The sequence below is a fragment of the Hyaena hyaena genome, unplaced genomic scaffold (genome assembly GCF_003009895.1).
Source record: "Hyaena hyaena isolate Hyena2069 unplaced genomic scaffold, ASM300989v1 scaffold_1118, whole genome shotgun sequence".
In the NCBI taxonomy this organism is placed as follows: Eukaryota; Metazoa; Chordata; class Mammalia; order Carnivora; family Hyaenidae; genus Hyaena; species Hyaena hyaena.
In genome coordinates this window covers 447,991-461,710 of record NW_024081753.1, presented here as the reverse complement: position 1 = coordinate 461,710, position 13,720 = coordinate 447,991, and the positions used below count along the sequence as shown (strand labels likewise).

Genomic DNA, 13,720 nt, shown 5'->3' with positions numbered 1-13,720 from the left:
AAAAAAAAAAAGATTGATCATCAAGTTACTAGAAAATTTCAAAACCTTTTGCTGAAATGGAGGTACTCTGCATACTTCCATAGTTTATAATGATTAGTTCTGGGTATTCTTTCTCTCTTTATTCTTCCTTGCATAACATGATGCTTTGTGTTTTTAACTGACTGAATTCATAAATGGCAGTAATTTTATACTAACATTACAAATAAAACAGAGACCTATATTCACCTATCCTTGCTGACACGGCTATATAAATATGAAAACTTGGTCTCTGAGATAGTTCATATCCTGATGGCAAGTGTCATGGGCTGAATCACATATCCCAAAATTCATATGTTGAAGCCATAACCTCAGCACACCCCAGAATGTGACCGTATTTGGAAATAAGACCTTTAAAAGCATAACTAAGGTTAAATGAGGTCATAAGGTGGGCCCTAATCAAATATAACTGGTGACTTTATATGAAAAAGAGAGGACCAGAGATGGGCACACACAGAAAAAAGAGCCATGTGAGGATACAGTAAGAGGGTGGCCAACTACAAGACACAGCTCAAGAGAAACCAAACTTGCTGACACCTTGATCTTGGAATTTCAGCCTCCAGAGCTGGAAGAACATAAATGGCTGTTGTTTATTCACCCAGTCTGTGGTATTTTGTTACGGCCACCCGAGCAGCAATTGCCCAAACATCCAGGTAATCACTTGGATTTTTGCCTTTTACTCAGATACTGATAAGAATTTAGAACCTACAATGAGATTGCAGGTTTTAAACTAGACTATTACCAGCTGTATGACCCCTAGCAAGCTATTTAAAATTTCCAAGCCTCAGGACACCTGGGTGGCTCAGTTGGTTAAATGTCTGACGTCAGCTCAGGTCATGATCTTGTGATCTGTGAGTTTGAGCTCCTCATAGGGCTCTGTGCTGACAGCTCAGAGCCTGGAGCCTGCTTTGGATTCTGTATCTCCCTCTCTCTCTCTGCCCCTCCCCTATTTGTGTTCTGTCTCTCTCTCAAAAACATTAAAAAAAATCTTCAAGTCTCATCAGTAAGAGGGGACTGATAAGAATACTACTTCTTAGTGTTATTGTAAAGATTAAATGAGCTAATAAATGCTTAAAAGTGTTTATTAAGCACAGCTCCCAAAAGCATTGAACAAGACTCAATACATGTTACCTATAATCATTACTGAGGTTTTTGTGTTAGTATGACTTAATAAAACCAGAAAGTTCAATTATTCTATGCAGATTCCTATCTTTGTAAGACTTTGAAGACACAAAAGGACAGAAAGTCCCAGCCTTAGACTGTTTGTACCTTCTGTTATGAAACTAGAAGGACATTTATTAAAATAAATTTATAAAATTTTGGAACTCCTCTGAGCAGTGGTGGGCGTTGAGGGGCTGGTAACATTTTCCAAACCTTTTTTAAAGCTGGTCTATGACTTTTGCAGTCATACACCAATAAACAGTTAACAACTATTTGTATGCTTCTATGAACAATGATCAAATAGCCTGGTAACATCATAAATACAGGCTCAGAGTACTCTCCTGAAATCTGCAACACCTTTCCTTCAGAAGAGAGCTCTGCAATAACTCACCTACACATTTGCTGTTTTGTCATCTGCTTGTCACTCTCACAGTGAAAGCAGAAGGGTCAATATAGCTAACCAATGGTCAGAACCTGAAATGCTAGAATTCTGAGAGCAAATAGGAGGCCACAGGAATACAAAATGAGAAACAGAGAAAGGAAGAATCTACTCATAACAAAAGCTTTTCCCAGGCATCCTGGAATTCAGAGCAGGACCTGTTCAGTGCTAGGGGAATTGGGTTTCAAATCAATGCCCTAATTTACATAAAAGAAATAAAGCAGAAAAACAAGAGCACATAAATATAAAGGTAAACCTGTACAGCATTTCACAGACTTAAATAAGAGCACTTTCTGGATGTGTTTTAGAGACAGTGATTTCCTCAGTTTCCTCCAATAGCTTAAGAACCTTGACCTGCAACTCTGTGTATCAGCACCCAGGCCCTGTTTCTGCTATATTGTGAAGCCCTAATTTGGGATCTGGATTTGATTGGAGTTGAAATAACCAACTGTTACTGGCTGTATAGCACTGGGCAATGCTTTTAATCGTGCAGCACCCAGTGTACTCACCCATGAAATGGGCCTACATCTCTCACTGTTACAATAGTTACCTAATATTGACTCATTTGTGTTAAGTATTGAACACAATGACTAAATGAAAAGTGCTTAATAAACATTAGGGATTATTATTGTCCAGAAATCTTCATACCCAAATCCCTATCTTTGATCTTATGACTTCATTTGTATACATCTTCTATGCACAGAACCCTTTTCCTGAACATGTCTTTGACTCTCTCTACCCCTTGGACTTCAATATATGGTCTGATATTATAAGGAAAATTCATATTGACATATGGTCATTGTGACTATCTGAAGTGCTTAAGGAATAAAGTATTTTAGTTAATTATGTAGTTAATCTAGAGGGAATATATGTACTAACCATATCTGAATGACTAGAATTTAGTAAAACAAGGGGTACCTGGGTGGCTCAATTTACTCATCCAACTTCAGATTAAGCATCCAACTTCAGCTCAGGTCATGATCTCCCAGTTCATGAGTTTGAGCCTCATATCAGGCTCTGTGCTGATAGTTCGGAGCCTGGAGCCTGCTTCAGATTCTTTGTCTCCCTTTCTCTCTGCCTCTTCCCTGCTCACTCGCTCGTTCTCTCTCTCTCTCTTTCCCTCCCTCCCTCCCTCTCTCAAAAACGAATAAAACATTAAAAAATTTTTAAAAGAGAATTTAGTAAAACAATGAACCCACTAATTCCTGAATCCTGATTTGAGGATTTAGAAGATACTCCAGTATTTTAAAGTATTTGGGAGAGCATAACAGAAAAAAAAAAACATTAAATAATATGAAAATATAATGGAGCTTTCTGAGATTTAAGATCACTTGCAACTAAGGTTATTTGGGTTTTTTTTTTAATATTTTTATTTATTTCTAGGAGAGAGAGAGAGAGAGAGAGCGTGAGCAGGGGAGGGTTAGAGAGAGGGAGACACAGACTCTGAAACAGGCTCCAGGCTCTGAGCTGGCAGTCAGCACAGAGCCCGACACGGGGCTCGAACCCACGAACCGCGAGATCATGACCTAAGCAAAAGTCGGACACTTAACTGACTAAGCCACCCAGGCGCCCCAGGTCATTTGGGTTTTTAAAAAATTATCCTCTTATCATGCTTCGTTATGTCTGTTTTCCTGAATAAAGTTCTTTTCCCCCATTGGTACACCTAATATAGAGGTAAAACATCTTCCATCAGCTTTTTTGTCTTGCTGACATATTTTCTAATTCTCCTACTAATGAATGTAGTATGGTACAATCTACCTTGTCAGAATCTACAGGGACTGACAGCAGCTATTTCTGAAGATCATCATTAATTTTCAAGAAACTCACGACAAACATGTAGAGAGAGTGGCATTTTGCAAATAATGTACTGTCCTCTTTAATATAGAAATGACCTCTCTATATTCCCATGGGTCCCAGTTCTTCAAATAGGCTTCTCTTTCTTCTTGAGAGCTGAGCATTTTGTCAAATTTGTCAAGAAAGCAATTTCATCTATGTTTGAACTAACCCCAAATGTTTATCAGCCAGCTTGTTTTTATTTTTAAATATGTGGATGATCCTTATGATTCCCTTGTTCCTTAGAGCAGGACTGATGCTTCACAATCCTGTGCATTTGCACGGAATTACTTTTATATAACACCTATAGTTCTAAACACTCCATTAAGAGATTCACTAAGGTCTAATAATTTAAAAACCCATAATTGGTTATTTCTGATTATAAAATTTCATAATATGCCTCAATTTTTCAAATAGCTTGACAGGTGCCATTAGATTCAATATATAAAACCTTTCATACAATTAAAATGGATTCTGGGATTATGGTGTTGGCCTCAGTGCCTGCCATTAACTGTCTGAATTTTTGCCTCGTACCAATAATGCACAAACTACCTTAAGATGACTTAATGGATTTCAATGATTTTTGAACCCTGACTTCATTTTGGTTTTATTACACAAAAATCCTTCCCTCTTGCCACACTACCTTTAATTTTTTTTTCCTAAATCACTTTTGTGACTATTCTCATCAACCTTAAAATTCTTGGAAGTTACTCTCTATGGTTAACAGTGTCAGAGGCAAGTGTACTTCACCAAACCAGTAAAGTGTAAAATAGCCAGTAGGAGCAGTTCACAAAAGAACAAAAGGAGCAGCTTCACAGACCCGTGGGAAGCCTGGAGACAATATTCAGGAATATTTATACAAGGCAGTCACTTTTGCTCCCACAGTCAGGTGAGTAGAGGTTTTGTCATGATCTGGAGAGAATACCCTGATACTCGGTCTAATGCCCCTGAAAATTCTCCTTCAGATCCTTCAGAATCTCAAGCATTTGTGGTAATGTTTTAATAAAGGAAAAACTTCATCAATCTAGCAATGTCTCTACACCAATGAGTCACTCTGAATTGCACAAAATAATTTAAGAAAGCCTTGCTGGTATCTCAGTAACAGAAATAAAAGATTTTTTGTTTGGGGGCTGGTGGGGAAGGGGTTCCAATCTCTATAGGCAGACTAATTTCATCAGAAAAGTTGAGGGACTGAAAATATTCTGGGAAAAAAATCAACAAAAAGACAGCCTCTGATTGAGAATCTGAGGCTGTCTTTTTGTGACAGGTTGTGAGGTGTGGGGGAGGGGAGTAGTAGCAAAGAGGGGTTGCCTAGGATACAGAATACACAATGCAAAGAAAAGTAAGACTGCCTTCTGTAAAGCAATTGAGAAAGAAAACAGAGACTCAATATTTTCGCATAACAACCCTTAAAATGCTAAGCAATACTGGCATTAAAACTGTCAGTACAATTCAAGATTGTCTTGGAGACAGCAGACATTGAGGTACTCAAACTTTCTTCTCCAAATAAGACCATCAGGAGCATTGTCTGGAACGGGGTGGGTAAAGGTCACAAGACAGAACAGAAATAATACTAAAGGAGGAAAGGAGACAAGATCAATGCTCTGATAAAGCAGGAGAGCAATATGAATGGCATGCAAGTGACTGGACCCCTGATGCATCCCTGGTAAACTTCAGATGCACAAAAACTACTGAGATTAGGAAGGGTCCCTCCCCACACGTTTCTGGCTTCTTAGTGTATTGACTGGTTAGAAGTAATACAGCCTTTTTAGATTATAAACTGGTTTTTCTCTCTCATGAGTTCTGAGGGTATGGTAAGGACATTACTTTTAGAATCATGGTAAAATGGCACCTCAATTCACCATGACAATCTCAACAGTTTAGAATGTTGAACTTCCCTTGCTCTCCCTGGGACTGTTTCCCTGATCCCTCAGATCTCATCTCTATTATCTGACTTATTCTTAATCTTTCCTCTTACACAGAAGCACATACTAACACCAGTTATGTAATCCCATAACTGTGTGTGTGTGTGTGTGTGTGTGTGTGTGTGTGTGTGTGTGTGTTGACTGGGTGTGTTTTGTGCTTCATATGAGACGGCCATGAGGTCCAAAAGGCCTTGTTCATACAACAGGAAATTGGTGATTGGTGCTGACCACCATCTGAGAGTGCAGTTGGAGCTGAAAGGCAGAGCCCAGGTTCTCCTCCATGTGAACCTATCTATATGGCTACTCAGGCTTCCTCAGAGCATGGCCACTGGGTTCCAAACAAGAGGAAATAAGAAGCGCCCAGTCCACGTAAGGCTTGGACACAGAAGACCTAGAATGCCACTTAAGCCACATTTTATCAGAGCAGTCAGATGGCCAGCACAGAATTACAGGGAGAAGAATTATACTCTACCTTTGGGTGGAGGAGTGGCATATATGTGTGGAAATGGAAAGAACTGATGTCAGCCATCTTTAGAGACCATCACACAGTCTTAATTTCATTCCATTTCTGAACAGGTTAAGCAAAACACGCTTAGAGAGTCTCTCTAGATTATAATAGTTCTGTAAATTCCAAATCAACACAACAAACCTACTCTTACTTTAATGTGTTTTATCTAAGATTTTTTTCATTTAGTCCTTAAAGCTAAAAAGTACTGTACATTTTCATTGGCTTAATTGTATTATTTTGAAGTAAAGCATTTAAAACACTACTAAGGAGTGATGTTCATAGCAGCACTCTCCACAATAGCTAAAACATGGAAAGAGCCTAAGTGTCCATCAACAGATGAATGGATCAAGAAGATGTGGTTTATCTATACCATGGAATACTACATGGCAATGAGAAACAATGAAATCTGGCCATGCTTAGCAACATGGATGGACCTTGAGGGTGTTATGCTGAGCGAAATAAGTCAGGCAGAGAAGGACAAATATCATATGTTTGCACGTATAGGAGGATTAGGAGGAACCTGACGGAGGAACAAGGGGGAGAAGAAGGGCGGAAATGGTGGGGGAAAGGGAGAGAGGCAAACCATGAGAGGCTCTTGAATGCTGACAAAAACTGAGGACTGATGGATGTGGGGGGGAGGGGGTGATGGGCATGGATGAGGACACTTGTGGGGATGAGCACTGAGTGTTATGTGGAAACTAATTTGACAATAAACTATTTGTAAAAAAAATAAATAAATAAAATAGGATAATTTTTACACACACACACACAAAAAACAAAACACTACTAAGGAAAAAGTTAGTTACTGTTCTTTTCTACTGTTATGATATCCACCAATTATTTGTTGAGTGGAAATAATTTTCAAGGAATTATGCTGAGAATAAATGAGACTTTAAAGGCAACAAACAAAGTCAGTCTGAAAAGCTGACTTTAAAAGAGAAACACAGAATGATAGCAACTGAATAATTACGAAGAATAACAGCTAAATATTTAACATTTTAGTCATGCTTTGAGAAAGACAAAGTCTCTTTGAACATAATGCAGTTAAAAAGAAAAAAGAAAGATGAGAAAGAAGAAAAAAAAAACAATAAAAGGCTAGCAAGAAAAAAAGTGAGACCAAAATTGGTAAAATATAGCATTTCAGAGAGAATCTTAGTGTCAAAATATAACTGAAAAATGCTTATTTATTAGAAGATCACTGTTTTACTCAAAATGGAATGTGGATATAACCATATGTCAACCCTCAGTTCTGTTAAATATGCGCAGAAATCCACTTAAGAAATTGAAAAGATTCTGAACTATTTGTCTTATTTATTAGTATTATAGTCTGACACTGCACATCTCCAACTGGAAGAAAACTAAAAATCCACGTACCAAGGTGCCAGACAGAGAAACATACGGCACTTTCCACTAACCAAAACCTGGCTATTTGTAGGTGGTAGAAATCTATTTAGGGACCTCCGTAGAGCTCGATGAGAAAAACATCATATGTTTACTTTTAGGAGTTTCAGTAAGAAGAAATTTTAGATTTATTTACAGTAAAGAGGGAAAGGTATTACCTGTGTTCATGAAATGTAGGCATCTTATGGAGACTGGAGGGAATTCTTTTAATACATTTCTTTAGAAAAGGTTGGCAGCTCAGAGAAAAAACTTTGTGGTGTTTTTAAATATTTAATGTCCCATTGCTGCTTTGCAGCCTGAGAAAAACTTGTGGTTCTTTATTGGCAAATATTTCAGAGCGTATCTCCAATTGTATGAAATTTTAAAAAGTGTTTAATATTTCTAAACTGTAAAGCTAGATGAAAAAAGCAACAGCTTAGGGCAACACGGTAATTCTTGCAATTAAAAAACTGAACATTAAACCATAGCTTTTTCACAGCTAGATAAAAATGTTCTTGTTGTTGGGGTTAAAACCCCATTCATTATCTTTTCATTAATATTTGTTAGTTGTCTATTGTACGTGAATTATTTGATTAAAGAATTTGAATGAGTCAAATAATCATAGAGCCTCTATTCTTAACAGTGAATAATTTAGTAGATGGACACATTGATCAGACAAAAAGTTGTGATGAGCCTTACAGTCTTGGGCAGATTCAGTATTATGTGAGGATGGAGACAAAGCTAATTATAATAGGATAATCATGGAAATATTTATTTTAGAAACTGCTGGAAAGTCTCTCTTAAAAGACTTACTCCAGATCTTGAACTACATATATTATTAACTTCATAAAGTTAGGTCACTAATAAAATAGCGTGTATTGCCTGAAAGACAAAGCATATTATTAATATTTGATCTTTTACATATGTACATACATACTAAATTCTGTAACCCCTGTCTACTGTCAGAATTATCAAGGCAGGTAGTGATAAAAGGCACAATATATGGAAATTTCTAAGCTATAATGCATTTTTTTAAAGCTGAATATTCAGTTCTGAAATTGAATAGTGGCAGTGGTAGTAGGAAGAGTGTTATACCAGGGTACCTGGGCTTTAATCCTTCTACCATTCAACAGCTACGCCTTTGGCAACTTAATTAAACTCAGTGTGGTTCAAATTCCTCATCTTTATAATAAGGATATACCATATTTTATCTAAGATGTCTTTCATTGTAAGACACACCTCAATTTGATACACTACTACCAAAGAAAAACACCCAAAGCAGAGAGCTGAAATGAAGATCCAGGGTAACGTGGACATATCAAAAGGTTAGGACCTCAATGTGAGGAAAATAAGAAAGAGACGTGACACACAGAGAAAAGTTCCAGAAAACTTGCATGCCTCCACTTTGACATAGAGTGCAAACAGAAGGGATGTGTTCCCTGCAATATAAACAAGGAGTTCGTGTCCATACAGGCTGAATTCACACTAGCCGTATGGTCTGAAAACCGCAAAAAAGAATTTAACTGAAAGTGGCCTTAGGTCAGTCATGCTCCAGGTGATGGGCAGAAGCAAACACAAATTATCTCTGGAAGAATTTGAGGGAAACCCAGGCTGAAGCCAGCAATGATTATAAGACCAATTTCAGAGATATTACAAGGCAGAGGAAAAAAAAGGCATGTGGCAGTTTGATTGTAAATATGGCATGAATTCTTCCCTTCCTTCAAACCACATCTTCTGCAGCTGCTCCCATCAAGAAGTCTGTTTCTCCCACACCTGAATCTCTGCTTGCCCTATGACCTGTTTGGGCCAATACAATATGACAGACATATGATGTGCCTATTTGCAAACTGATGCTCAAGAAGCCTTGCACACTTCCACTTGACCCTGGAACTCTGCTATTACTAGGAAAATTACCCCCCTCAACTTGCTAGGAAGCTGAGAGATCATGTGGAATAATGCCAATTTATTCTACCCAAGATCTTGCTAAATTACTCAGCATCCAACCTACCCACTAGTTAAACACAGATGCATGAACAAGCTTTTGTAAAACTATCTACAGGTGAAAAAATTCTACAGGTTCATGAGCAAGAGTCTTTATTATTTTAGACCATTACATTTGGGGGAGTTGTATTATGCAGCAACAGCTAACTGAATAAGACACATCTTAAAAATCAATGAAATACAGCATTAGTAGCAGCCTTAGGGGGCTAGGTAAGAAATTAAATGATTCACTACATGCCAGACACTTAGGATAATGCTTCCTACATGGTTAAGTCTAAAGAAATGTTATCTACATTATTGAAGTGTTTACCAGATTCAGAGACTCTTTTGTCTCTCCAACTTTATATATAAAATAGGAATTCTGATTTGTATAATATGAAGAACAAATAGAAAGAAGTAGAAACATCCTTAAGTATAAGATACTAAACAAAATGTGATTAGCAACTACAATTACACATAAATGAAGAGCTAAAATACAATGTTTATATACTCAAAGAGGTATAAACATGTGTTAAGCCCAAAAGAAAAATGATAAATTTTGTCTGGGGGACTCAGGGATGGACTCCTTATAGAGGAGGGAGGTATTTAAATCAAATACAAAAGAGTAGGAAGGATTTGGTAAGGTAAAGGGTTATTACAAAGCAGAGAGTAGTAGGCATTCTAGGTTAAAAACAAAAACAAAAACAAAAAAACGCATGTGCAAAGATCCAAAGACATGAAAGTATCTGTTATATGGCGGTCCTGCCTAAATGTCTGACTAGGAGTATACAGTATAAGAAGAAAAATGGTCAGATAATGAGGCCAAGAAGATAGCTTTAAAAGCTAGTCATTATCTGGGTAAGCAAAAATGACTTTCTTCTTTAAGCATAGATATCACCAGAGATTTCTAAGACGACCAGTAATATGATAAAATCTATTTAGAAATTGTAATTCTTGTAGCCATATAGAGGAAAGATTGGAGGGAGGGAAGTAAACACAATCATCAAGGTAAAAAATGATCAGGGCCTGATCTAAGGTCTGTTGAACTTAAAGAACTGAGCCACATTTAAAGACAACCCCCCTCCCCCCCACACACACACAAAACCAAACTCCTTGCTGATGCAGGGCTTGAACTCATGACCCTGAAGTCAAGAGTAAGAGGTTTAAGTAACTGAGCTACCCACACACCCCAACACCATTAAAATTCTTAAGTGGCCTAATCTGTAGCAAGTCCTGAGCTAACTGCTTGCACACACATGACTCATGTAATTCTTCTGAGTGCTTTAGGTATGCATATGAAGCCCAAACAGCACACTGTCCATGATAACACAGCCAGAGATGAAACTATATAATAATTACTGAGGAAGAACATGCAGACGATCTTCAAAATATGTGAAGAGATGCCACCAATTCAATGGGCAGGAGTCACAGTAAGTTGTTGCAGAATTTGGAACCAGGAATAATCAGTAGAAATTAAGAGGTGGTGCAGCTTTTGACTTAGTAAAGGAAAATATTTTCTATTATCTAGAGCTATCCAACTAGGAAATGAGTTTACTTGTATTGTTCCAATCCCTAACTCTGGAAATATTCAACCATTATTCATTCAAAAATATTAATCGAGCTGGGGCGCCTGGGTGGCTTAGTCGGTTAAGCGTCCGACTTTCGCTTGGGTCATGATCTCTCAGTTCGTGGGTTCGAGCCCCACGTCGAGCTCTGTGTTGACTGCCAGCTCAGAGCCTGGAGCCTGTTTCAGTCTGTGACTCCCTCTCTCTCTGACCCTCCCCTGCTCACGCTGTCTCTCTCTCTCTCTCCTAGAAATAAATAAAACATTTAAAAAAATATTAATCGAGCAATTAAAATTTGCCGAACTGCACGCTAGACATTCTGGAACAACTGTGAACAAATCTCTCAGGAGTGACTACAGAAAGGGATTCTGTATTGTTTTATTTATGTAATTCTTACTATATTCTAGGCACTGTTTGAAATTCTTAACAAATATTAATTTACTTAATATTCAAAGCAATGTTACACATGGGGAAACTGAGGCAAAAAGAGGTAACACAAATAGTGTCAGCACTGTGATTCAGATCCAGATGGTCTGGCTCTGGGTCTATGCTCTTAGCCACCATGACTGCTGCCTTCACCCCTGACTCACTGGGTGGTGCTGGGCTACTAGGCTGATAAGGTCCTTCCACTGCCTGCCATTCCCAGACGACTCCCAAAGCACCTATAAACTTGTGTAAGACACTGAAGCCAGTTTTTGTGTGTGTGATAAATTCAACATGTTCCCAGTGACTAGACCTGATAAGGTTTTGATGCTTTTTTCCTTTTAAATATGGGAACTCACATCCACAAAAGCCACGTTCATACCACTATTCAGAATGTTTTTCTGTTTTACTCACACCTTAGCTATAAGGAAATCTGAATATCTACGGGAGAGAAAGTTTGGAAATGGATTTGTTAAACAGAATTTTAAAGAATCTATAAACTTAAAAATAACTTCTCCTGAGTATGAGTTGGGGAGCACGACCAAAACAGAAAGTGGATTTTTAGATTTCAGAATTCTGTACTATTTATTTTTTCATGAGCATGCTTTATTTTCTTAATCAAAAACTTACAGGAGACTTGTTTGAATCCAAATTTATCATAAAATAACAAGAATGTCTCTCATCTTCTGCTTATCTAGAAATGAAAGGAAGAATTTGGAATTGTGGACAAAATTCATAAGATAGTCATGTTGGAGCTAGTAGCATGAAAACCACCTATCATCCACCACTTTATTTTACAGGTGAGGAACTTGAGGCCAAGGAAGGGATGAAGTCAAAAAACAAACTGATTATACTGAAATGTACATAAAGGTCATTAAGCCTAGAAAGCACTATGGGACAGTAGTAGTGCCTGTAACACACTGTGGTTCTAAAGATTAAAAGAGAAAAGTCATGTAGAGCACATAGCCTGGAATATAGTTACCACAAATGTTATTAATATTTATTATTACTGTCACTATTACTATCGTTACCAGATCACTTTACATGAGCTGCAGCTAGCCTCCCACAGCAAAGTAATTTTCTTTTTTACAGTATCCTGCTGACTGCCTGTGATGGACTCGAGGAGTTGAGGGCAATGATGGACTTTGAAATGAGATCTGAGCACAAATACCAGCACTGTCAATTATGAAACTGAGAGATTTTGAGCAAATTATTTAAATTTCTAACATTCACTTTCCTCCTTGGAGAATACAGTGATACCTACATGGTGTGTGGTGAGGTATGAGAGTGAAGGCAGAGAAGCATTAGTCTACTTTTTGCAGTTATTAAAACCTTCTATAAATTACAGCAATCATAATTATAGGTCGTGAAGGCTTTGCGGTGCACACAAACTGTATGGTGTGAACCAGAAGCCTGAGGTCAGCAAGATTATTGTATCTGGGTAACAGATTTGCTTAATTTTCTTTCCCTACATGTGCTTTCCTATTTCTCTATTTGCCTATAGCCACGTGTTTAAGTATAGATGCAGGAAAAAAGAAACAAAAGAGATAAATAAAAAGTTCAATACTCTTCCCTTAGGAAAGATGGAGGTGTAGATCCATCCAGGGTTTAGATCCATCCAGGGTTCCAGCCTGTTCATTCGTCAATTCTAATCCATGTGCTGCACTTCAGAGGAGGAAAGGGAAAATGACCAGGTGTCTCATATCCACGATTTTGTGTAAGTCAAAAGGGTAAATATATTGGATTTTGATTTTAAGGAGAGTTCCTGAGTCAGTCCAAGATAGTTCTTCAGAAAGGAATCATCCAGAAGACAGGGATGCAGTAGAAGCCCAACCATGGAGCCAAAAGGGGGCTGTGAGTGCATGTTGAGGGGCTAGAGAAAGAACCTGTGAAGGCCTAGGGAGACGATGGCTGGGGATGGGTAGGCTTTGATACTTTCTTGATATGAATGATCATGGATGCCACTATCCATTTAAAGAGATAGGATTAAGTGGATAGAAAAAGATAAAATCCATGGCATAGGAAAGCAAGTGATTAAGAGAAAAATTTCAGTTCAACACTACATTTGATTTAGAGGAGGGGTTTCTAAACTGTGGTCTCCAGACCCACAGTATCAGCTTACCTGGGAACTTGATAGAAATACAAATTCTCTGCCCCATTCCAGGCTACTAGATCAGAAACTCCAGGAGTAAAAGGGCTGGGTTGATGCAACAATTTGTATTTGAATAAACCCTCCTGGTTATTCTGCTGTTGTATGTACAATTTAGAGGAACATTATCTTCCTTCGTTATTTTTATTCCAATTTACAATGTCTTCTTCTTAAGTCCCCATCTAAACCAAAAGATAAGGAAAGTGTGAGGGGTATAAAGATTAGGAGACTAGAGCAGGCCTATTTAAGTCATTTGCAAATACCAGATTTGCAAATTATTATTTATAGTAAAAGTGAAGGTTAACAATTTTTAATCACAGT

The 13,720-nt window shown here is 37.8% G+C and overlaps 1 long non-coding RNA gene across 1 annotated transcript; it reads left to right on the top strand.

Annotated features, from left to right (window-relative positions):
* Positions 1–4,862: 4,862 nt before the first annotated feature.
* On the top strand, positions 4,863–12,394 carry LOC120224170. Its single transcript, XR_005526490.1, has 3 exons — positions 4,863–4,953; positions 11,949–12,050; positions 12,343–12,394. It is a non-coding gene; the product is annotated as an uncharacterized LOC120224170 (long non-coding RNA).
* The last annotated feature ends 1,326 nt before the right edge of the window (positions 12,395–13,720 follow it).